This window comes from Pollicipes pollicipes, unplaced genomic scaffold, assembly GCF_011947565.3.
Source record: "Pollicipes pollicipes isolate AB1234 unplaced genomic scaffold, Ppol_2.1 Scaffold_6686;HRSCAF=7923_pilon_pilon_pilon, whole genome shotgun sequence".
Lineage (NCBI taxonomy): Eukaryota > Metazoa > Arthropoda > Thecostraca > Pollicipedomorpha > Pollicipedidae > Pollicipes > Pollicipes pollicipes.
Genome location: NW_023596921.1, coordinates 21,453,132 through 21,478,346, shown reverse-complemented (window position 1 = coordinate 21,478,346; position 25,215 = coordinate 21,453,132). Strand labels below are relative to the sequence as shown.

Here is a 25,215-nt window from a genome sequence, read left to right as displayed (position 1 = left end):
GCAGGGAAAACGCCGTTGGGTGGCGCTCAGTCGGGCGCGCAGCAGATGTAGCGAGTCGACACCGCCCAAAACAGCCCGAGTTTGAAGTTGGGAGGGCATCGCGCATGTCACGAATAGAGCACGCATTGTACTAGGCCATTCGGGGACGTGCAGCGCCCTGTACACGTTCAGGCAGTCCCGGTGGTGCAAAAGGTCCGCAACGCTATGTCAGCCGAGTGCTTCTAGAACAGGCGAAATGTCATCGTTCCGGCAAACACCACTCACTAGCCTGGATGCGAAGTGCATCACCCTTTGCACCCCGTCTAGGTGACGCTCGGCCGCTTCACTTTAGACGGACAGGCAGCAGAGGCTGTGAGAGAAGTCGTGGGTTTGGACGAGGAGCTTCAAAACCTCAAAAGTGCGGTGGTGTCGAGATTTAAACAGGGACACGAGGATTGCATTATAGCACCGAACGAGAGAGGAGGTGTCGGGGTTCCCGGGTGAGGACGTGGTCGAGGAGTACACCCAATACCTTCACTGAAGATGCTGGACGAATGTCTGTGCCAGAGATGGCAATGTGAAAGTTACCGATCTTTGTGATGGAGTGTTTTGGTGCCGATCAGCATCAAGTCTGCCTTTTTCGGCTCATTTTAATGCTATCCCATTGAAACCAGTTTTGAAGGCACTGAACGAACTCCTTCACGCTGGCTTTCAGGTTTGACAGGCCGACGAAATGGGAGGTAGCGGAGTGAAGGAGTTGGATGCCATCGGTGTAGGATAGTAGGCGGCCGTGGGGTAGGAAGCTGGATAGGTCGCTGACGATGAAGAACAGGATTGGGCGGACAAGAGATCCCTGGGTCAACCCTTGGGGCAGGGATAGAGTACCTGAGCCACCAATAACCACCTGCTTCCGACCACCCAGGTAGTTCCGGAGCCATTCCGAGGACACCCCACACCATTCCAGCTTGCTCAGGAGGACACCGTGATCAAACACTGTCAGAGGTCTTGCTAAGGTCAATCGTCGTCATCGGTGCGACATGGCCGTTGTCGACAGCCCTTGCCAGCCACCGACAGCGCCGATCAGGGCGTCCTCCGTCGAGTGACGTGGACGGTAAGCAGGCCTCTGTTGATTGATGCCAGAGGCCGAGACCAGTGACACCGGTGTTCAACATATGCTCTTTTCATGATAACATTGACGATGATGAGGCACAGCATAAGAGTGATGCGGTCGAGAGCCAGGCTCCCCGAAGACGCACGATAGTGCGAGCTCCCGCCACTTTAACGCAGCATGGTGACCCTTTAATATCGGAGGGAGTTTGCCAAACTGATCTGCGTTTTGATGTGAGGTATGCTAGTATGGGAATGCGCGCGGGATGAACACTGAAACAGAATGATCATTTGTGTTCGTATGGTGAACGCAGGCCGGGCCTGCCTGGGTGGCCAGAAGCCTGAGGCGAAAGGGGAACATGGGAACGGGTATTGTGTGTGGGGTGGGAGGGGGAGGGGGTGGGGGCTAAGGAAGGGAAGGCAGAAACGGAGACAAAGGTCGTGAAATCAGCGAAAAGTAGGCTAAAAACGAACAGTCCGATTTTCATACCACAGCTTCTTATTGTAAGTTCTGAGCAGCGATCACAATATTGTTGATCTTGATCTAAAGCTTGCCAAATCTCAGCCAGAAACCAGGGGATATCATGTGCTACAGACATGGCATTACTTATTTGCATGACATGCTTGCAACTTATGCTAGCCAATCGCCATTGCAAGAACTGCGATCTGATGTTGAATCGTTGACATGTCATCGCCGACGCCATGGCACTGGCTGGCGGAAATGCGGCATCTGTCAAGTTTAGTGCAGTCTGGTCTTCATTACTTGCTGATACATTGGTTGGTCTGGTCTTCTTGGCATTGGCAAATGACACTTACATTGGTCTGGGCCATAAGTGATAGGTAGAATGTGCCAGCATGGAGCTGAAACTTGAGAGAGCTTTTTGGCAGCAGGCTACAGGAAAGGTATTGTTTGCCGCGCTGCAGTTGCCATACACCCCACCCCACACACACATACACACACACACACACACACACACACACACACACACACACACACACACACACACACACACACACACACACACACACACACACACACACACACACACACACACACACACACACACACACACACACACACATATACTATACATATATATATATATATATATATATATATATATATATATGTATGTATGTACACAGACATATGACTTGTATGCTTGCAACGCTTCGTCCGACATGGCCATAATCAGACAATTATAAATAAGCACAATATTCAATGAGCACTATACAGTGGTTTAATCTGCACATTGCTCAGTAAATCACAATAAGACATAAATTCAGTGAAAGTCGATCACGGGGGAAAATCCTCAACGAACCGATGGATGTGATTCAGACAACAACAAAAAATGACGAGAGTTCGTTCAAGATTCCCGGAGGAACCATCAGAATGGCAAATCATCCCATTCTGGCTGTACGTGGAGGCCAACAAGCGGAGTGTGCCCCCTGCGTTGACCTGGCGATTCATGACAGGGTCGTTGTCACGCATGTATACTGCTGTCAGCGCTTGGAGCTTCCGCCTGTCAGAGCAATGGACGAGGATGGTGGTGTTATTAATAACCAGTCTACTCAGCTGGCTGCGGTGAACCTTGAGATGACGACTAGGGCCTCCATCTTACAGATGCGCCCGCCGAGGGTCTTGGCCGCGTGGCCTATGTAGGTACCATTAGGGCGGTGCGGACAGTCGTCGGTATTGCAGCGAAACTGGTGTACTATATTGGCCATTTTTAGCACTGTGCCAAAGTGACCAACGTATCTGTCATATTACGCTGCAGCGTGCATTACTAACAAACAGAATACGTTTTGTGCATGACATGCAAAGGCGCAGGTGCGAAAACCATAAACGTTTTGTCAGTTGTTTTTTTGTGTCCCAATGTCCGCAGGTACGTAGTGCTTGAACTGTAAAGGAGACAAGACGAAATACGTCACACTCTACAGCCAAATGTCAGAACAACTGGTTTAGTGTGTCCAGCCCCATCTAACATGGATGACATGCTAGAACGTGACATGAGCTTTGTTTTTATCATTGAGCAATCCTTCATCACAGGACTTTGAAAGTTAGTGCTGCTTTGGGCCATGAGCCGCATCAATGGACAATTGCTATTTTTCGATGGAAATTCGAGGCATGGGTTTGCAAATACTGCCGACTTCTATTGAACTTCCCATAGTTTCTGGCCAAATCGTTTGTAGTTTGCGTTCACATCCATGTGACAGCTATTCAGACAGTCACTAGTCTCTGAAAGCAGTCTCCTTAAGTCAAACCTAACTGGTTACTCACAAATCTGCAATTATCTTTTCCCCAAGTCATTGAGGTTGACCTCTGCATGTCACTAAATGCCAAACCATTGGTACCCTGTCATTCCTTTGTTATCGATGAAATCCAGTTCATGGGGCATCATATTAATGCTCGTGATGTTTAATTTCTTCACACTTGAGAAAAATCAAGATCAAAGGTCAACGTAACACATACACGACAACCTGGCATTTATTCGTTGACTTAAGAAATACAGCCAAAATGGGTATCACAGTAGCACTCGTGATGTCTGCTTCGTTACACCTGAGAAACTAACGTTCAGTGCTCAAGGGTCAAGGTCACAACAAGCGCAGCACCCTGGAATTTTTTCGTTTACTTAAGAGATAAACAAAATGTGTCTCATGGTAGTGTTCGTGATGCCTGCTTTTGTCAAGCTCGGAAAAATCAACCCTGAATATCAAAGACTATGATCACAAAAACGCAGTACCCTGAGATTTATTCATTTACTTAGAAATACCACAGAAAGGGCATCATATTAATTTTCAGGATGTCTGCCTTCGTCACTCTTGGAAAAACTACCTGTCAAATTCTAAGGTCAAGATAACAAAAACAGCACGCCGGCATTTATTTGTTTTTTAAATATCACACAAGGGTATTGTACCGATGCTAAGGGTGTGCACTCTCCGCCCCCAATCAAAAAGCTCACTCCAAAGGGTAAAGGCCAAGGCCACACAAAACGCGGTACCCTGGGATTTATTAGTTCAGTTAAGAAATACACCAACATAGGCACCATGGTGTTGCTCGTGATCTTTGATTTCGACACAAATGGAGGAACAACTCTCAAGATAGAACTTCAAGGTCACAAAAACTTGACCTTTGATCTTCAGGCTTGGTCTTTCCATGTGCCACGAAAGCAGACACCACGGACATCACTGCGATTCCCACTTTGTTGTATTCCTGAAGCAAACAAATGATTTTCAGAGAACTATCTTTAAAGTGACCTTAAAATTTGACCTCGAAAGCTAGTTTTTCCAAGCGTGATGAAAATTCGCGTCCTGCGCGTCGCCATGATTTTTAAAAAAAATTTGATCCGAACCCTTTGAATGGATGGATTTCTGGGATCAGCGCTCACGCTAAGCAGTGCTTGTTGTGTGAGCCCTGACCCCTACCATCCGATCGCGCAATTCCAGGCAACGGCAGAATTTAGTGGCGAGAGCTTAACGTGCCACAATGCTCAGCACGGTCCGTCCTGCCCTCTGACGTCAACTGACCTTTAGCGCGGCCGCTGCCACTAGCCGCAGGCCATACCTGTCAAGGGCAAATAGCGGGCGCCTAAAGCGACTCGAACCCACCCCGCCACGGGCGGATCAATCGGGAGGCAGGCGCTCTAACCAACTGAGCCACCGGGACGGACTAAAATGATGATGTGATGCAATAATAAATAAAAATAATGATGCATATTTTGTTCTAATTATTAAGTGAACAGATACACGCTGGGAAATGCGTTTTTGTGACGTTGACCTGTGACCTTGAAATTAGATTTTTCTGGTAGAGAGAAAGCGAACTCTTCAGCAAACAAGTAAATACCAGGGTACTGCGTTTTTGTGACGCTGACCGGTGATCTTGAAATTGTATTTTTTCCTAGTAGAAAAAGAAAGATATTAGGATCAATATTTTGATACCCATTGTGTTGTATTTCTTAAGTAAACGAATGAATGCTGGTGTACCGTGTTTTTGTGATCTTGACTTTTGACCTTGAATGTGAGTTTTCAAGTGTGACGAAAGTGAACACCCAGATAATTGATATGATACCCTTCTGTGGTATTCATTCAGCAAACGAATAGATCCCAGGGTACCGCGTTTTGTGGTCTTGACCTTTGATCTTGGAAGTAAGTTTTGCAAATGTGACGAAGGCAGACATCACGAACAACAATATAACACTCATTTTATTGGATTTCCTGATAAACGAAGGAGTTGCAGGCATTTAAGTTTGAACATTCCTTTACGTGTAGAGGTCAAACTAAATGACTTGGAGAAAAGTGGACTGCAGATTCGCAAGTAACTAATTAGGTTCGACGATAGGAATTCGCTTTTGGGAATATGAACGCAACACGGAATGCGAATGCGAATACGGCGCTAACTTGACCGATTAGTAAGACGCCTTTTGCTGTGTGAGATGTGGGAGGGGGGGGGGGGGGGCGGAGGGGGTGACTTGCGTTTGACGCCTTTTACTGCGTGGAAGTGATAGCAGACGTGATTGTTTTTGCTATTCATATGATAACCAAACAAGCGGATGTGCTCTGTCGTCTTTGGGAATGCATACAGATAAAACTGACCTAGCATTCAAATATCCTTCCGTCATGGGTTGAGCATACAGAGTCTTGTATTTAGCAATCGCGCCGCACAAACTTACGGCTGAACTTGCTGTAATGTTTGCTGACTGGGCTTGGCATGCTCTGGCAATTTATATAAACAAAGTGAATGTACTTTGAACAGTCCATGGTTGTGGTGAGTGTGAAAAAACATTGAAAATTACCATCATATGTTGAGCATATCTGTTAGAATAGACTTAGACGTGCGCATGTGTAATTTGCATGACCCGATGTGCCAAAGTTGACCACAGTGTAGCATTTTAGACCAATTTGGGATCAGGCAACATTGTCTGATTCCCGGCCGATGGCCATTGCACATACATGTCAGACAGTGCTGCTCTCGCTTTCATGACTTGCAGACCGTACTTGCACTAGACCGTGCACTTCGTTGCATGCTTTTACCTGCCCTGGTTGCGCAGATCTGACACAATTCATAAAAACGCCCGAAATCGGATCCATTGTTTGCGCACCATTGGACTGGATGCTCTGCAAACATCATCTCACGCTTTTGTCATTACCGTTGTCCGTTTTCTTCCCCACTGGTTCTAATTAGTCTCATCTTACCGTGACGACGGGCGACACAAATCCAAACCTATTTCGACCCGCATCCTTCAGCCTTCTTCTATTTAAAAATGTTAGATTTATCATGTCGATGGAATAGGAGGGAGAGGGGGGGGGGGGGGTGAGGGGCTGAAATATTGTCAATGCTGGGTCGATGGAGAAAATCACCTTCGGATCAAGCTGCCTAAAAGTGCCTTGGTTGTATTTCAATAAAACCTATGAAAAATGGTGCCATTTGTTACCGAAAATGTTGTTCTGGTGCAATGAGTGGTTGCAAACATCTAACCCCCTCAAATGCGTGACCGGTCAGACCAGGCCCGGTTGAGCTAAGCCCCTGAAGCTACAGCATTTCCAATTGTTGACATCAAGAGTCGCTCGGCCAGCGGCCTTGCTAGTAAGGTTTTTGATCCGTTATGGCTCACTGACGAAATATTCTTTTGAAATGTTTTTTGATATATTTGGCAGTCGTTTTGGAATATATTTCGCAATAACTCAGAGAAATGCGGTAAAGCAGGCCCTAAATCATACCGATCTAAAAATGCGACGATCTCAGGACGCGACAATAATTCAGCTGCAGGTAAGGATTGTTTGATTTGAATTACCGGATCACCCCGTTTGTCTCGTAGTTACAACAACAGCTTTGGATACAGGCAGCTTTGACTTCACTTGCAACTCAGCTTGTTCTACTGATTTTAGAGGGCTCGGTATGATTATGGTGCGTGGAAATCACACCAATTATCTATATTAAGTGCTCTGTTACGACAAAAAAGTCAATCCAGCGCTATTCACAAAGCTTTTTTTGCTCCAGCCTGCTATATCATCGACGTATAACCTTTAACCACGCGTCCCTCTCTCGGATCCCTTGACAGACTTCTGACCTTTCAGACCTGCGCACGCGCCGCCCACCCCTCCCCTCCCCGTGGCCGCGAGCCCGACCAGTCCCCGGGTGCGGCGGCGGCCAGTCTCGTCAGCTCCTCGCCGTCCGCCGGATGTCCACCATGGCGTCCGTCAGCCGGTGCGCGCGCCGAATGCAGCTGCTGGTCGGCATGGTGGGTCGCCGGCTGGCCAGCACGGCGGCCGTGACCGGTCCGGGCCGCGACCCGCGCGGGCCGCGCGCCGGCCGGACCGACCAGCCCGGCCTGGCCCAGGCCGGCCGGCTCGCCTACAGCGCGCTGCCCGCAGGTACGCATGCACAGGGGACGGGATAGAGACGGGACGGTTATCACAAGCCGTATCCTTGCGGCCGTTATTTGGGCTTAAAGGCGCGTCAACAATGCAGTCATCTTTTTCCTTGGGGTATTCTTAGACTGAAAAGCCCAAGAATGGGTACTTCTTGGCGTGTTTTATATCGCAACAACGTTTGTATCTGGTGGTGAACCCATAACTGACGAGTAAACTTGACTAACGCCTCATTGGACCGTAAGCGGCCGAGACAAAACGAACGTGACGCGGATGAACTGTCGGTCCGGGAATATCTTCTAAGTTGTATGACGGGGATCTCAGCCCTCTCAATGAACAAAAGTTTCCAATAAGTATACGAGCTATCCCAATAGACAAACTTGGCTGCGTTGTCCGCATACAGTTCATCTATTTAATTCGGGTAACGGCCGAGGTTCACCGCATGCCACATTCGTACTCCACGACATATGGCGCTCGCAGGCAGACTTTCAGAGTACGCATGTGATACGCAATGAGTGGCCTGGTGTAAAGGTTTTGTTCAGTGATTTTCGTTGGGAGCATGCGACTGGGTCATCGCACCTGTGCTTGAGACCCGACGGAAGGGGAGTTAACCGTGGAATCAACAGAATTTAGGTTACTTTAGCGCGTAGTCAATGGTTTTCAACACCTGCGTGTGTTGGAATGGGGTTGCCGTATTGACGTTAACAATGAATCAACCTAAGTATATCTGTAACTGGTGACAGATATTCTTATTGTCACAGCTCTTATATGTATGGAGGAATTGATCAAGTATCTACATTACTATTTCGTAATATATATATATATATATATATATATATATATATATATGTATATATGTATATACACATATATGCGGGTGTGTATTTGTAGGTGTATGTATGTATGTGTGTGTGTGTGTGTGTGTGTGTGTGTGTGTGTGTGTGTGTGTGTGTGTGTGTGTGTGTGTGTGTGTGTGTGTGTGGTGTGTGTGTGTGTGTGTGTGTGTGTGTGTGTGTGTGTGTGTGTGTGTGTGTGTGTGTGTGTGTGTGTGTGTGTGACATACATGCTATTATATCACCCACATAACATTTCTGAATTGTTATGAATCCAAATGACTCCATCGTAGTGGTCTCCAGGAGTAAACCATATCTTGTTGATAATTTGTTTTACGGCTTCATAAAATCGGAGCCACTTTGGGGCTGTCCTGTGCCTCTCCGAATAAGAATCTGACTCCTCCCCAGGCGCTGTGATAAGTAATCGAAGTAGACCCAAAACTGTTGTGTACTGCGCAGAGAGTCGGAATGGAAATGCCGCACGAGCTGCAAGACGGAGTCGGAATGGAAGTAACCGCACGAGCTGCGAGAGGGAGTCGGAATGGAAATAGCCGCACGGCGAGACGGAGTCGAAATGGAGATAACCGCACGAGCTGCGAGACGGAGTCGGAGTGGAAATAGCCGCACGAGCTGCGAGGCGGAGCCGGAAAATGTTTCGGCAAAGCGTGTTTCTCGACAAGCGCTCTGTTTTAGAAAGGGCGACACCAGATCTCCGTACAATGCAGGACAGCACGTTGGCTCAGTTCCTTTAGCTCCGTCGGGTGGCGGCCATTCTCACTCGCGTCGCTAGCGAGTAGGAGATTAGGCACGCCCAAAGCCATCTGGTCGCTAATCGTAAAAAACTTAACAAAACCGACGGATAGTGTGGTGTCTAAAAAGCATGATGCTGCCTGCTTGGATCCTTTGGCGGAGCCATTGACCCTCCAGATCATATAAACATTACACTTGAGACGCGGAGTCGCAAAATTGCGACTCTTCGAGGCGTACTTTGGCCTTGGGAATGTCATCGAACTTGATAGGCGACCAGTATGCTGGTACATGATACCACACGAGGTCGGCAAAGTAATTTCCAAGACCAGATCGTTGCTGCATTCGTTGCGCTGAAGACCGTTGCTCAGCCTATTGTTGACAGGTTTCGGTCCGCTGGGTATTTTCATTTACACCAGGCTATTTTCCATACATCTTTCAAAAAGAGTTAACCAAATCTAAGAAGTATTAAGCTCACTTGGGCCAACCACCCCGCAAACTTGCGGCCAAGTGAAACGAACGAAGTGCGAATAAAATGGCGATGGTATTGTTCATTTTCCCGACCAAACTGTCCTGCAGTACGAACTGTGCTTGAAACTCACTGTTACTGCTCTATGTGACCAAGCAACATATGATAAAAATTATGCCCCACCTAGCAGCTGCGAATGATGCACTGAAGGCTGAGCAGTGAGAATTCACCAAAACTGTCCCCAAAATAAACGAATACACGTGCTTCTCGCCAGATTTGGCCCCTTTCTTCTCAAAAGTAGTAGGACTGGAGCCCACTTTGGGGAAGGAGGCTGGACCCCCTCAACTGAATTATACGATCCCGGGCGGAAGATGCAACAATTAGCAAGTCCTGAAAACGCTTTGAGCCAGGGGTGTATGCAGAACATCCTGAGGAGTACCGGGGTACAGGGATACAATTTAAAAAAAATCCACTTGCAACCGAGTGAAGCGCTCAGCAGACGCGCACAACTTCTTGCATGTCTTAAAATACCATCGCATCTTCTTGATCTTTTTATTCTTACGAGTCTACATGCAATTCTAAGCCATCAATATCAAGTCACGCACATATCAATGCGTGCCATAAATTTGGTAACGGGATGGGGCACGCGCCCGGGGCAGCTACGTTTGTACTATGCTACTGGTTAAGCGTCCGTTCCTCATGTGACATTGTATTACTTTATGTCGCCTGGTTTGCGAGGCCGGTGAGATAAAAAAATTCAGTAATTCATAGATGCCAGGCATCACTTGTCTGGAAAATGTGTGGAAAAATAGCACAATAAAATGTCCGGTGGACTGAAAGCTTAGGCCGATTGACTTAACACTGGATCTCAGCAGGTCAAAAATATTCGCCACACGCTCGCGATAATGTAAAAACATATCATGGCACATTATGGTAGCCATGGTTCTGCGACCTAGCGGGACCTGAGGCTTGTTTGCAAACATTTCACTATGGATGTAAAATCAACTGCGAGCAATTTTACTGCCTTTTTACTGTAACCGTTGGTCATTTTTCCGTTCTCAGGAGGCTGTTTCGGGGATTTGGCCACGCATGGACTCATGCTCATAGTTAAATGGAAGCCTCTCCCAAAGCTGTGGTTGTTCTTGTTCCTTCACCGTCCTGTACGTTTGACACCGTCGAATTTGCAAATGCTGCACAGTACTCACGGTGGATGTCCTGAGAGCTGACGTGGCCGCGCCATCAGTAACAGATCAGGCCCATGTAGTGTTACAGGGCGGCCAGTTGCGAACTGTGGCACGCCAGTCCCACAGACTGATCACGGCCGGCGGCCAAACTGTGTCGCTGGCCAGTGACAGATGATGTCCGCGGTATCGCATCACGGTAGCGGGTGATGTCCGCGGTATCGCATCACAGTAGCGGGTGATGTCCGCAGTGTCGCACCGTGGTAACGGGTGATGTCCGCAGTGTCGCATCACGATAACGGGTGATGTCCTCGGTACCGCATCACGGCAGCGGGTGATATCCGCGGCGTTGCATTACAGCAACGGGTGATGTCCGCAGTGCCGCACCACGCTGACGGGTGATGTTCGCAATGTCGTATCACGATGGTGATGTTCGCAGTGTCGCATCACGATAATGGGTGATGTCCGCAGTGTCACATCACGGTAGCGGCTGATGTCTGCAGTGTCGTATTACGGAACGGGTGATATCCGCAGCGTTGCATTACAGTAACGGGTGATGTCCGCGGTGCCGCACCGCGTTGACGGGTGATGTTCGCAGTGTCGCATCACGATGGTGACGTTCGCAGTGTAGCATCATGATGGTGATGATCGCATTCTTGCATCACGATGGTGATGATCGCATTCTCGCATCACGATGGTGATGTTCGCAGTGTCGCATCACGATAATGTGTGATGTCCGCAGTGTCCCATCACGGCAACGGGCAGTGGAGGGCCAGCATCCCGGCTCTGTAAAAAGAATACGCCATTTTCCGTAGGTAACTAACGGCGGTGTCTAGACAGCAAGCGGCGGTGTCCGCACAGCTCTCGGGACGGCGACCCTTGGTTCACGATCCGCCCTGCTGCGACAGGGGCGCCCCGGCCGGTCTGGCACGTGGAGCAGGCAGCCGACAACCGCGACGTCGGTAGCGTCGACCTGACCTGGAACAACGGCGATGTCGGCCAGTTCCCATACGTGTGGCTGCGGGACAGCTGCCTCTGCCCTGGCTGCTATCACCCCAGCGCGCTGAGTCGCAAGCTGCGCATCGACCAGCTGGACGTCGGCATCGTTCCGCGCTCTGTTCGGGTGCGTGTGCACGGATGATGCAGCTGGACAGGGATCAGGTGTTGAGACGGACGTGCAGATGGGGTGTAAAAATTCAGGTGTCAACTCCGAGCACAGATTCTGGCAGGTCAAATGCATTTGAAAGACAGATTTAGAATACGTGTGTGCTTTCAACATCAATGTGAGAGCACGAGGTCCTTTTTCTAACAAAATCTCGGCTAGCTACATTTCGAATACCGATCAAAGACACCCCGGCCGAACATCACCACGCGACTACGCTCTCCGACTGCGCTGTTGCAGAACGACCCGGACGCCCAGGAGGTAGTCATCACCTGGCCGGACGGCCACGTCTCCCGCTTCCCACACGACTGGCTGGGCCAGCGCCAGTTCACGCCGCAGCAGCTGAAGGAGCGCAAGAAGGAGCAGGCCGGACCCAGGGTCAGCGCCGCTCTGCTGCCCCTGAAGATGGCCGGGCTGTGAGGGCGCGCGGGCTGCATGGGAGGAGGTGCTGGGGATTTGGAGATTGTGGTTGTGTGTGGCGAGAGACTGGCGACCAATGTGGCGAGCGAGTGTGGGCACGTGTCAGGAGATTGTGGCTGTGGGTGGCCGAGAGACTGGCTGCCAATGTGGCGAGCGAGTGTGGGCACGTGTCAGGAGATTGTTGCTGTGTGTGGCGAGAGACTGGCGGCCAATGTGGCGAGCGAGTGTGGGCACGTGTCAGGAGATTGTGGCTGTGTGTGGCGAGAGACAGGCGGCCAGTACGGCGAGCGAGTGTGAGCACGTGTCAGGAGATTGTGGCTGTGTGTGGCGAGAGACTGGCTTCGTGTGTGGTGAGAGGTTGTGTGACTGCGTGTGGTGAGCTCTGACTGTGTGTGGTGAGCTCTGACTGTGTGTGGTGAGCTGTGACTACGTGAGGCGAGAGATTGCGCCTGTTTGTGGCGAGTTACTATGAGGTGAGGGACCATGAATCCTGCGAGCCATTAGGGCCATGCGCCAGGGAATTATGCCTGTGGCTATATCACATCTTCGTGTATTGATAGATTGTGGTTGTGTGTGACCAATTTGTGTGTATTGCTATATATATGTTTGTGTATTTGTATTGTGATTTTGTTTGTGAATTGATACACTGTGGTTGTATGTGCAAAAAATATGGCTACGTTTGACGAGAGATTGTGGTTCTGTTTGATGAGTTTGTGGCTCGGTATGTCAACATATTGTGGCCGTGTAATGAGAGACAATGGATGGCGCGGAGAGACATTGTGACTGTGTGACTAGAGACAATGAATGGTGCGGAGAGACATTGTGCCCGTTTGATGGAAAGTGATGGACGGCCTGGATGGTGCTTGACGCCGTGTGTAGGACAGTGCGACTTCCCAGCAGATTGATTGTGTCTGTATTTGCTGAAGACTGACATTACAGGTCTGTGAGTCATGTGGCCGCCCGCGATGCATAGCCCACAAATATGTGGACGTGGCTTGAGTGTGTGTGCAAAAATGGGTACACATGAGCTTGTGCCATTTTTGGCCCTTCACTATCCTGCTTGACAGGTGCGAAATTTAATTTGGTCTTACAATCCGACACGCCTGTCTGGATCTTAGAATGGTTGAGAAAAGCATGCCTTCTAAGAAAGGCATAAAGGTCATTGGCCTTAACATGAAGGGCTAACTGGTAGCCACGCCACCTGTGATGCATGCAGGGAATGCAGGCATCAATACGGAAGTAACTCTCCAGCACCCGCAAGTGCCCTTACCTGAAAGGCTAACCAGCGCCAATTGCCGTCCACCGTCCTGCAGACGGTGCTGTGGGACCGGGCCGCCATGGAGCATAGCCTGTTCAAGGTCGACTACAAGGAGCTGCTCGGAGACCTGAGCGTGCTGCGGGAGACGCTCCACCGACTCATCTCCCACGGCCTGCTGGTGGTGCGCAACACCCCGATCCGGTTCGGCGTGGTGGAGGAGATCGCCTCCCGCCTCGGGCACACCAGGATGACACACTACGGGTGAGGCGGCCATACCAGAATGACACACCACGCTCAAGATGACCACGCCAGGATGACATTGACGGTCATGCCAAGGTGACACATCATGGATAAGGCGGTGACACCCGAATAAGACACTACAAATAACATGAACGGTAGCTATGGTGGCTGCGCATTCGTTTCCAGGCGTGCCGTCGCAGTCCGTGTGGTACACGTCCGGTTATATCTATATGGGTTGGTGCCAGGATTGATTAATGCATTTCTGTGTGCATTTGCAACACAACAGCCAAAACAGTCACCAGTGAGATGCCTTGAGGAAATGGGACGGATGACGTAATTTGAGCCGCACGACCTTGTAGCTTTCATGGTGAATCTCGTATGGCTTATGCTGCAGCATCTTGTGCTGGAGACCGGCTTAGGAAAGCGCGACATTGGCCCGTTACCGCATTTGCTGCATCATTACGGACATTTAACGCATCAGCCGAGCGATGTTTGTCACAGCGGTATCTTCCCTTGCTGCCGAGAGCTGACTAATTCTTAAAATGCCCCGTAACGGGCGCCCATGGTTTGAGTCCACTGCGTGATCGGCTGAGCAAAGCAAGTTATACTTTGTCAGTACAAAAATTCTGTCTTCTCTGTCCAAGTGTATCGGTCTGAAGCGTACGCCGGTTCGTCAACATACGGCCTACGAACCAGGCTTTGACTTGTTTAGTGCATTTTCTGCGCAATTCGCATCCTTCTCGCTCCTTGTGTTGATCGAGTAGAAAGACCATATTTGGTTAAACGCGGCATGTTGCGGGAAATGATCTCCTAATCTAAGATATTTTGGCAAATATCCGAACAGATAGACATAACGATATGTTACGACCGGCAATTCTTACTGCTGAAAACTGTAATGTTTTGCGATAAGAAGCCATCAAGATGTTGGTTTTTAGGGACGCCGCACCAGCAGCGGCCGGGTGATTATGTCAGTTTTTTTCCTACAGTTAATGTAAGACTTAGGCGGCCTGGTGCCGTACTTCTAACTGCCACAAATGTCGTCGCCTGCTTAATCTTCGTCCGAATTCGCAGTTTTTCATAACGCGGACTAGTGAGGAGGGGGGTGTCGATGCGATCCTCCTGTCGTTTCCAAGCTAACGAAAATAGAGCCTCGCGAAGAAAACGAATAGTGGATTGATCGGAATGAAATCTCGTGACTCACGATTATTAACACTTTTATGCTGTACGGTCAATGACTGACACCACTAGGGGAGGTCAAATGTCGTTTTTTCCTGAAAATCTACCGATTCGGCTTTTCACGACTTAGTTGTGAACTACGTCACACAGCACCATGCAACTCACACAGGCCTGTCCCTTTTTTAAATAGGAACACTTAAGTATCGTTGTTTGTGTTTTGAACAAATATGCAAGATGCAGGGCTCCGTTCATGTAGTATTGTCGGCCCGTCTCTCTCGTCGGCGAGTTCGTCGGTTTCCGTCAGCCGCCCGTACCGGCCATGGGTAGCCGTGCAGTGTTCCTAAAATACCGTTACAGCTAACAAACCAGAAAGTTCGAGACGTTTTACCATGAAAATACGCTCAATGAATTACCCGGAGGCTACTGAAAATTTGGGCGCAATTATCCCATAGAACGGAGAGCTATTCTCAAAAATCGTAGGAGGTTGCGTCAACTCCCTTCCCTCGCCTCTTATGGGGACAAGGGGTAAGTAATCGCCCTACATGACACCTCCGTCCCTTACGCAGAAGGGCTGTGCGAGTGAGTTTGTTCACGGGGAACACATTTGAAGCCCCGTTGAGAGCAGTGTCCAGACGGGGGGCCATTGTCAGCTGTCGGCCACAACAACCCGCAGCATCCAGCCACCAGCACCTGTGGCGAGGCTGCAGCTAGTGCAGGACCAGGGCTAACATGTTTTTCTGTGCGGCCAAGTGCTGTAGACCTTGTCGAAGTCGTGTCGCCTTGAACCTTTCCCGCGTAAGAAGTGCGCAATGCCATGCTGGTCGCTTTTCGGAGATTACTTTGGTGTCGTTGTCTAGGTCTGGCGAACGTCAGAACGTTTCACATGATTGACGTTTGGTGTATACAAGCATGGCCACGGACATGGGCGTGCTTAAAGCAAGCGACTGAGGTTTTTGCATGACGCGAGGCTTTAACGAGTGTAGTTCGCGGGTGCCTACACTAACTCTCGGGCGAAGAGCATACATCAGACTCGAAGATATATTCGTCATTGTACCGCCATTTGGAGCGATGCAACATCTACGTAAGCTGTCTGATGGCTACCTGTTAAACTGGTTGAACTAACCGTATCAAGTAAATTACCTGCCTCTGGCAGTTAATAGATGGTCACGTCTGCTACGCCCACAGGAAGACATTCAGAGTGATGAGCAAGCTGGACGCCAATAATCTAGCATACACCAGCGAGACCCTGTCACTGCACCTGGACCAGCCCTACTACGAATACATCCCTGGGGTGAGTGCAGCATTGGCAACGTCCGCCGAGAAGTGTCTATCCCCGAAGTGACCTTACCCACAGGCTGAACAAATGCGGAGTCATGCACTTTATTCCGGTGTGCAGTAACACGTTTGGGAATGCGTAAAAGAAATAAGACTGTATAAATCTGTAAAAATTATCACGAGAAGCTTAATGCAGTATGTCAATTTAACTTAACAACACTATCAGGCTCTAGCTTGTTGTTGAAGCTGCTCTCGCCGACCTCTTAAGTGTTCGTTACACCGCAAACAGTCAATGGACTTCGCTACAACTGGCTGCGGCTAATTATCGCGTCACTTTTACATATTGACCCATCATCAAATTTTCCTAGAAGTTGAAAGCTTTGGTGCGAATTCTTTTGTTTGTTCATCCGGTCCTCCTGTGGTTACAATGCTTTCCTCTTAAGCAACAGGCATGCTATGCGTCGAGGGTAAAAAAAACAAAACAAACACAAGGCATTAAAGTATATGGTTAACAAAAATGTGCGCCCCATTTAATTTTAACTCGCTGGGGAATCATATGCGCGCAGTTGATTACCCAAGTTTGTCTACAGTCGTAGTCTGAGCTGGACATTAATTGAGCTCAGTTTTCCTAGTTTTAGAGATAACGATCCTGACGTGCTAAAACGGCTTAGAAACCCCTGGCCGGCGCAGCGGCTTAGAAACCCCTGGCTCATAGAGGGAGAAACATGGCAGAGGGCTGAGATAACCTGCATATGGATGAATGTCTTATATTTGTGGCCTGTGTCATGACAAGCGTTTCGCTCACCGCGAAGTCGTGGGCATGTGTTTGCCAGGCGCTGCTTTCTTGGCCCCTGAGCGTATGCACGGCGCGTCACTATCAAGTCACGTGACTCACGACGACTGCTCAAAGCAACGTCGCATATGCATTTTTTGTTCCGGGGCTCGTCTGCAACGTCGTAGCGGCTGTGCTGGTCCAAATAAACAAATACCCGGATATTACCAGTATGAACTGGATTTTTCCGGTATAAGTTGGTGGCTGTTACTGCGAAACCCAGCGACCCATGATGCGTCAACCAGCAATGGCAAATGACGCCAGAGTCAACTGCAGGGGCAATGTCTGGTGCTCTAGCCGTTGCACCTCCCGTCAACTTACAAGGAGCCTCCATGGCCTGTCAACGTAAAGGTTATTGCGCGACAATCTAGTGTTTAGAAGGAGCATGTATGAAACATTGCTCAACGCTTCGCCACGGGCCATCGTGACATACTGAAAAACGTCACACTCTGGCAAGCTAAGCGTGCTCTGTTGCCTCTGGATGATGATGATTTGGTGTTCCGGGGGCCATGGCCATATACGCAGACTTGAGAGCGTGTTCCGCTCTTTGTCCTGCAGGCATAGCATCTAGCTCTTGGTGCTCCGCGCCCAAACCCCATTCGAAATATGTACTCAAGTGCTGACCGAGTCTTCCTTGGCGGCCGCGGCAGGTGCAGATGCTGCACTGCATCTCCCAGCACGTGGGGAGCGGCGGCGAGAACACGCTGGCCGACAGCTTCTACGTGGCCGAGCTGATCCGCCAGCAGCGGCCCGACCTCTTCAAGCTGATGTCCGCCATGCCTGTCGAGTTCGACGACGTCGGCGTCGAGAAAGAGGAGGACCAAGACTGTCGCTTCCACAAGGTCCAGGAGCACACCGTGTTTAGGCGAGTGACACCGCTGGAGGCGCCGTGGCCAGATCGACAGTCTCGTGCGTGTGGCTTTGGCACACGAGCCCACATTGCCCAATCATTGCATCTTGCCAAATCAGGCAGTCTCGACGTCGACAGTCAGTTTCGTGTTTCCGTTCGGATAGCAAACTGGTGCTGGTACTCCGACAGTGGGCTCCTTGGGCTCAGCCCCAGCGTCGATTTCTTCCTTCGACGATCCGTCTTAAGCGTCCTGCTCAACTCTGTCTCGTGCCTTGATGCCTTGATGTTGTTAATCTCGCGAGTACAGGTCCGATGTCACTCTCGTGGGTCGCTCGATATTACTCTCGTGGTTCGATATCACTCTCGTGGTTCACTCGATATCACTCTTGTCGTTCAATATCACTCGCGATTCACTTGATATCACTCTCGTGGTCCGATATCACTCTCGTGGTCCGATATCACTTTCGTGGTCCGATATCACTTTCGTGGTCCGATATCACTTTCGTGGTCCGATATGACTCTCGTGGTTCGATATCACTCTCGTGGTCCGATATCACTTTCGTGGTCCGATATCACTTTCGTGGTCCGATGTCACTTTCGTGGTCCGATAACACTTTCGTGGTCCGGTAGCACTTTCGTGGTCCGATATCACTCTCGGTTCCGCGCGTCCGGCCGCAATGTAAGCTTCATCTTTCGACAGTGGGTGTCGCGTATCTCACTACTTTTCAAGGGTGAGAGGGGTTCAGGACCTTCAGAGGTTAGGGGTGAAAAAGTGCCCTTTCTTTCACTGACCAAATTTGCAACAGCCTGAATGGCCACATGGAGCCATATCCATACGATACCGTTGTGATACAACTTGCGATGCGATAACCTACACAAAATGCGATAAACTACGCAAGACAAGTATGAATTAAATTCAATGCGTCATAAACATGCCAAACATTAGCATTGTGGCTGTGCTTGCTTAAAGACTTTCATATGCTGACCAAAGTCTCATTTGCTGGGCATGCCAAAGGCGCGCAGGTGCGCGGGTGGCCGGCGCAGCGTGCTTAAGGCCGGTGAGCCGTTCAAAGGTCGGTTCGGACCTAAGACGTCGCATGTGTGGAGAAAGGTGTGAGCATGTGTCGTCAACGGCCGTATTGCGACCATCAGTTACACGTAAAAAACCCATGCGCCATTTACGGCACGTTGAGAGATACCAGTGTCAGCTTTCGCATGGTTCAATGTATCCACGAAAGTCCCTCGTCACCGCTCTGCTATCAGATCGCACACTCTCCTCGACGTGATAAGCTGCATGATATTAATTTGAGAACTACTTTATTGTTTCATGTTGCAGCTACGACCCGTCTCTAAAACTGTAGTGCCCAAAATGAAATTCCATAGCTTTTCATGGCTTCCAAATTCAAATTTCTAGGCTCTATTATCCGCATCAGGGAAATGCTTTCCAATCTAGAACTAACGAACGGAAATCCAGCACTGAACTAATTGTTTACTGGCCTGGCTTACATGGGTGACCTAACCGCATTAAGAATCGTGCTTAGCGGGGACGCTCGATTATTTCGGATTTCGGTGCAGCGTCCATTTCGTCATATGACGACCCTGTTTAGTGTTTAGCAGCACTTCTGGTTTTAGCGTAGCTCAGAGAACAAAATCGCGGCTTTTCCTTATAGCATTTGGGTAGCTTTCATATAACATATAACCGCTCACAGCACTACGCATCACCCTGATTCGCCATTTTTCCTGGCGCGGACTTACGAGTGGGGGGAGGGAAGGGATCGATGCGACCATCTGCCATTTACAAAGGAAGAAAGAAAGAACTTAGTGGAAAACACTGGTGGATTTAAAGATATGCTTAGATCGGTAGTAAGTTTCATGTTGCTTTATCAATGATTGACCACATTATGTAAGCCAGGTCAAACGTCAAATTTTCCCGAACATTACATTTTTCAGTCTTATACGCTAATATGTACGAGACCAGGCCTCGTAACAACACAAAATCTAAACGGGTATACTTCCATTTACATATTGAGCGCAATGCTGCAGAGCTTCATGTTTTTCAGCGTAGTTTATGATGTATGACCATATAATGTATGATGTATAATATCAGCCCGCAGCGGACGTTTCGCGGCATCGTGAATGCCGCTCGGCGCCCGTGCCAGCTGCAATTCGCCGTACAGTATTCCTAGAAAAAACACCGCTGCTACGGAGCCATGAATGCCAGACGGAAAACCGCACGATGGATGCTCCAGGCTGGTAAACATTTGAGTGCGGCTGGACGACATGCCGGAAAGGCATCCTTACAACGCCGTTGGGGAATGGCATCGACACGCCCCCTCCCCGCTGTCAGGGCGGTGGTTACGGAGTTGCAAGCACTTGGTACTCACTATAGGGGGTAATAGCATCGCAACATTTCACCGCTGCGTCTCTACATCTCTCCCACATCTACCGATAGACATGGGCTTCAATCACCTGATGATGGCAATATACACAACTTAGATATCAAAGATGCAAGATCACGCATTTTAGTGCATACCTCCAGCGCCCCTGCGCCGGTTAAAGAGAGTGCTTCACATTAGTGTGGGTGTTTGGGTGAACTGAGATAACCATTTTGGAGATCATTTAGTGGAGTTTACAGCTTTATCTCAACGTCCCAGGGCATTGGAAGAACACTGTCAGCACTGATCTATGACGTCAGCGCTGATATAGAATAGTTTGTAGCATGCTTCTGTCATCAGCTAGAAACTATACGGTTGGAAACTATGTAATTTGGAAGCATTTGGTGTCCTAGCATGCTCATGAAAATGTTCCAACACGTGTTCTGCGCAAGCACACGCTGCAAACGTTAGCGAGTTGATATGAACACTAAGCTCTTAGTACCGTTTGACTAGGATGGCCTATTGAAATTTGATTATCTCTCGCGCAAATAGCCAAGGCAGCTGACGTGTCCTTACCACCGAACTGCCTACCACGTATCAAAGTAATTTGACTCGATCTTCGCGATTTGGTGACCAAGTAGCTCGCGAAAACGCCCACATTTGTCACCGATTACATCCCATAAGTCGGAAGCTTTTTCACCTCTACCGGCGGTCACTTTCACACATGCCGGCAGTCCTTCGCGCACGCGTTCCACGCTGTAAGCTTGGTGCAGTCACTAACAAGTTAACCTAATCAAAGAAGGTTTGAGAGTCAACTGCCAGAATGCAACGGCAAACAATAGCAATAGCAATACACAAACAATAGCAATATGTCAGCGCGCGGTTTTAACACAAACAGTAACAATATATAGATGCACTTAACCAAAGTCGTCGAAGACATCTTCGCATAGCTATGACCTCGGGATTGGAGACGTCCAATGACCAGAGCCTTATGTAATCTAAGCTGTCATGCACATTCATGTTCGATGTCACAGTCGCGCATGTGGTAGTGACGTCATCACAGTCGCAGATGTCTTAGTTTACGTAAAAGGGTTCACCAAACTGTGACCACTGAAAGTGTATGTGTGTTTTACTTATCACACTGGAATTTAAACACCACATGACAGGGGCGCGTCATCGCCCTGGATTATCATACGTGATCGTATTGGTCATGACGTGCTTTCATTTATCTGGGCCGTGCTTGCTCTCGCCCCGTGTGCCCTTAATCTTCGTCATATTGAACCGTTCTGGTATTTTTTCTTCTTTACATGTAGAGATTAAAATGGTTCTCAGCGAATGCTAAAACACACACACACACACACACACACACACACGCACATACATACACACACACACACACACACACACACACACACACACACACACACAACACACACACACACACACACACACACACACACACACACACACACACACACACACCACACACACACACACACACACACACACACACACACACACACACCACACACACACACACACACACACACACACACACACACACACACGCACGCACGCACGCACATCACAACCGCCACTACCGGCACCGCCCGCGACCCGCCGCAGCTGACCCCGAGGAGCAGCGCCGGCGCGGCTTTACGCAGCCGCTGAAAAAGCAGCGCGCAAAAAACCATGCGCTCATAAACAGGTCAAGAGTCTATGGCTCTCAAACACAAAAAAACGGAAGCCTCCGTGCATGTGCTTTCAGTGACATTTGCCATACATCTTACATATTGGGGTAGCCGAACATCTCAACTTTTATGTTCAAATTTGTCTACCGTCCCGGCTATTGCGCCGAGAAATATGGGTATGTCAAATATTGTAATGTCCACCTTTTTGTAATCTTCGATTAGTTTGCGTGCAAAGCTGTCTTGGCATCGAACCCATTCCTTCGATATCATATATTTACCAATCGTGTCACACAGGTTGACTAATGTTCTGTTATTCACGAGAAGTAGGACAAGACAAAGTAGGATATCCCAAAATCGAAACGTTTTACTCTTATGTAGCAGTTTCACATGCTTTAACCTGGACGCTGATGGGTTCACAGTTCTCATTAAAGCTCTATTTTTTATCTTGGGGGTAATCGTCCTATTGTTTTTGATTCGTTGCAGAACGGACGGAGAAGGCAATGTGAACCAAGTGTGCTTCAACAACCCGACCCGCTCATACCGCCTGAACGTGCCTTTCGACTTAGTGAAGCCCATGTACGAGGGGCTGAAAATGTTTACATGACTTGTGCATGGAGAAGGAAAACCACATGCTGTATAAAATGGCAGACGGTAAGTCTGAACCACTTAATAATTCTTGTAGGTTACACTGGTTGACGATATTTCTAGGCTAAGTTTTTTAATGAGCTCTTGCTTGAAAATTCTATCATTGCAGTAAAGAAATCGCCTGTACATATTTATGAGGACCAGCTTTCCATACTGCATGTGTGCTCAATGGATTTACAATAACATAGACAATTCCTGTCAAGACGCTTGCCGGGCCGTTTGTTTTACACCTGCCCGTGCCGAGGCTGGAGATTTCACCACTATGAATTCGTAACTAACAACCAACCATCATGTCTTGAAGAGCGTCTATAAGGCCGGACATACAGCAGCATGAAGCACGTGAGCGTCAGAGTGCCGTGTCCGGGCCTGTCAGCATCAGCTCCGCTCCCGCAGGCGACGTGCTGGTCTTCAACAACCGACGCGTGATGCACGGCCGGCGGGGCTACACGGTCACCTCCGACAGCACGCGCACGCTCGAGGGCGGCTACATCGACTGGGACGAGATCCTGTGCCGCTACCGTACCGTCTCCGACCTGCTGCGGAGGCCGTCGATGCGGCGCTAGAGCCGGCAGCCACGGGCCTCTGCCGCGGGCCTCTGCCGCAGGCCTCTGCCGCGGGCCTCCGCGGGCCTCTGCCGCGGGCCTCTGCCGCGGGCCTCTACTAGAGCGGCAGCCGCTGGCCTCTGCCGTGCGGACGGATCACGACCGTGACGGGCGGCTGGAGAGGTCGGCAGAGGCTGGTTGTCCGCGGCTGGAGAGGTCGGCAGAGGCTGGTTGTCCGCGGCTGGAGAGGTCGGCAGAGGCTGGTTGTCCGCGGCTCGCGGCTGGAGAGGTCGGCAGAGGCTGGTTGTCCGCGGCTGGAGAGGTCGACAGAGGCTGGTTGTCCGCGGTGGGAGAGGTCGGTCCGGCTCGCTCCACGCCGGTGCGCCGTTCAGGGCCGTCAGTGGACGCGGTATTGACATGTTGACGCTTGTCGGCGCGCGCTGGACCAGAGTTTGGCCGGTGTCCTCTGCCAGGGACGGTTCTGTGCTGGCGGCTCCTGAGGTCTGACTAACAAGGTGCTCTTCAGCTCTCCTAGAACGGTGCTGCTGTGATCCGGGTCATTACGCATCTTGGTAGCTTTAATAATTAGTAGTGCATTTTAAGTGTTACTATGCTAACTCACTCAGTGCTTCGTCATGGTGCAATATGACAACGAAGAAGAGACTCACGCAAAGAAGAGACTCACACCTGTCCAAACTTGCAGGATGTGGCGGTTTCACTTCGCTTTGAGATTTACTGCTTGTTTATGCTGGTCGTAGGAGTGAAAGCTAGGTACCGGATGCCTTGACTGTCTCACCTTGAGAGACTTATTTAATCGCGCGAATCGGAACGGGTCTGGCTGGTACAGAGTCTGGTGAAGGTGCTTATCGCTTATAGTGAAAATAAATGTGCATGAAATAGTTGCGCGTATTATCTAAAGTCGCCTGATGACGCCTGATGTCTGATGTGATGCCAGTCTGGGAATGTTTTATACTTCCTTCACATGAAAACCCAAGAGGCAACATCCCTTCATCAAGCCACGCGCGAGACTTTCAAGAGACGTGAGATTTTTTTCTGAAGCCCAGAAAGTACCGGTCTTCAAACGGTTAATAAAACGGTTAACACCTGAGACAAGACGTGGTGTGGATTCATCATCCATGTCACAGACCTCAAGCGCTTCAAAAAGCTTCTAACGGAGCGCAGAGTTATCGACGAACCGCGGAGAGGCTGGCAACTGAAGTCGGGAGGAGACCCGGCGGGGAGTCTCTGCTCAGTGCGAGGCGGCGAGTGCCGTGCCAGTGCATGGTTTGTACAGCAGTGTCGCAGAGAACTCAGAACAAGATCACATGCCGCCGAGCTGCTGCCGCTGCTGCTGCCTGCCGTCGAGGCTGAACACACGCAGGCACCTAATGCTGGCTAGTGTTCAGAAAACAAATTGAAGTTCCTACTGGATTATTTCCATATCTATCGCACAATACTGAAACACTTCACTGTGCCTGAACATGCGCTCAGTGTCGGCGACAGTTTGACAGCCTGTGTACAGCGCCCGTGAAACCGCACTGAAATTAGGCCCCTGACTCGTAAGGCCTTTACGGGCTAGGTAGAATTGTGGGGACATATCATATCGTATCGAGTAAAAGGGACGTAAAACGTGTCGAGCGGGGGAATCCACGTATTAGGCAAAGTGCTTTCTTAACAATCTGGGGTAGGCTTGGGCACGTTTAAAGTTATGCAAAACAGGGGTACGCCAGCAGGCTTATGAAATGTTCTGACTCTCCTTAAAGTTGACTAGAATGTGGAACAAGAACCAGGTTCACTACAGGCTTCTCATTTCCCCACATGCACCAGTGAATCTTGTGCGGGGAATGTCCAGCCAGATACCAGAAATATACTTCAAGAAATAAATGCAGTTTGAGAAGAAATCATCCCACAAGAACGATGTCTCGTCAATAGGGCCAGAATTTAGATTATTCTCTACGTTATATTTTGAAAATTTTTTTGGGAACCACTCTACTCAAAATCAAACTATTGAGGGAATATTGACGCGCTGAGAGCGGACGGCCAGCGAAAAGAAAGGGCATCGCT

General features: G+C 49.5%; 1 pseudogene; it reads left to right on the top strand.

Moving 5' to 3' along the window:
- The first annotated feature begins 2,962 nt into the window (after nt 1–2,962).
- LOC119108053 (gamma-butyrobetaine dioxygenase-like) lies at nt 2,963–23,234 on the top strand (annotated as a pseudogene).
- Nucleotides 23,235–25,215: the final 1,981 nt, after the last annotated feature.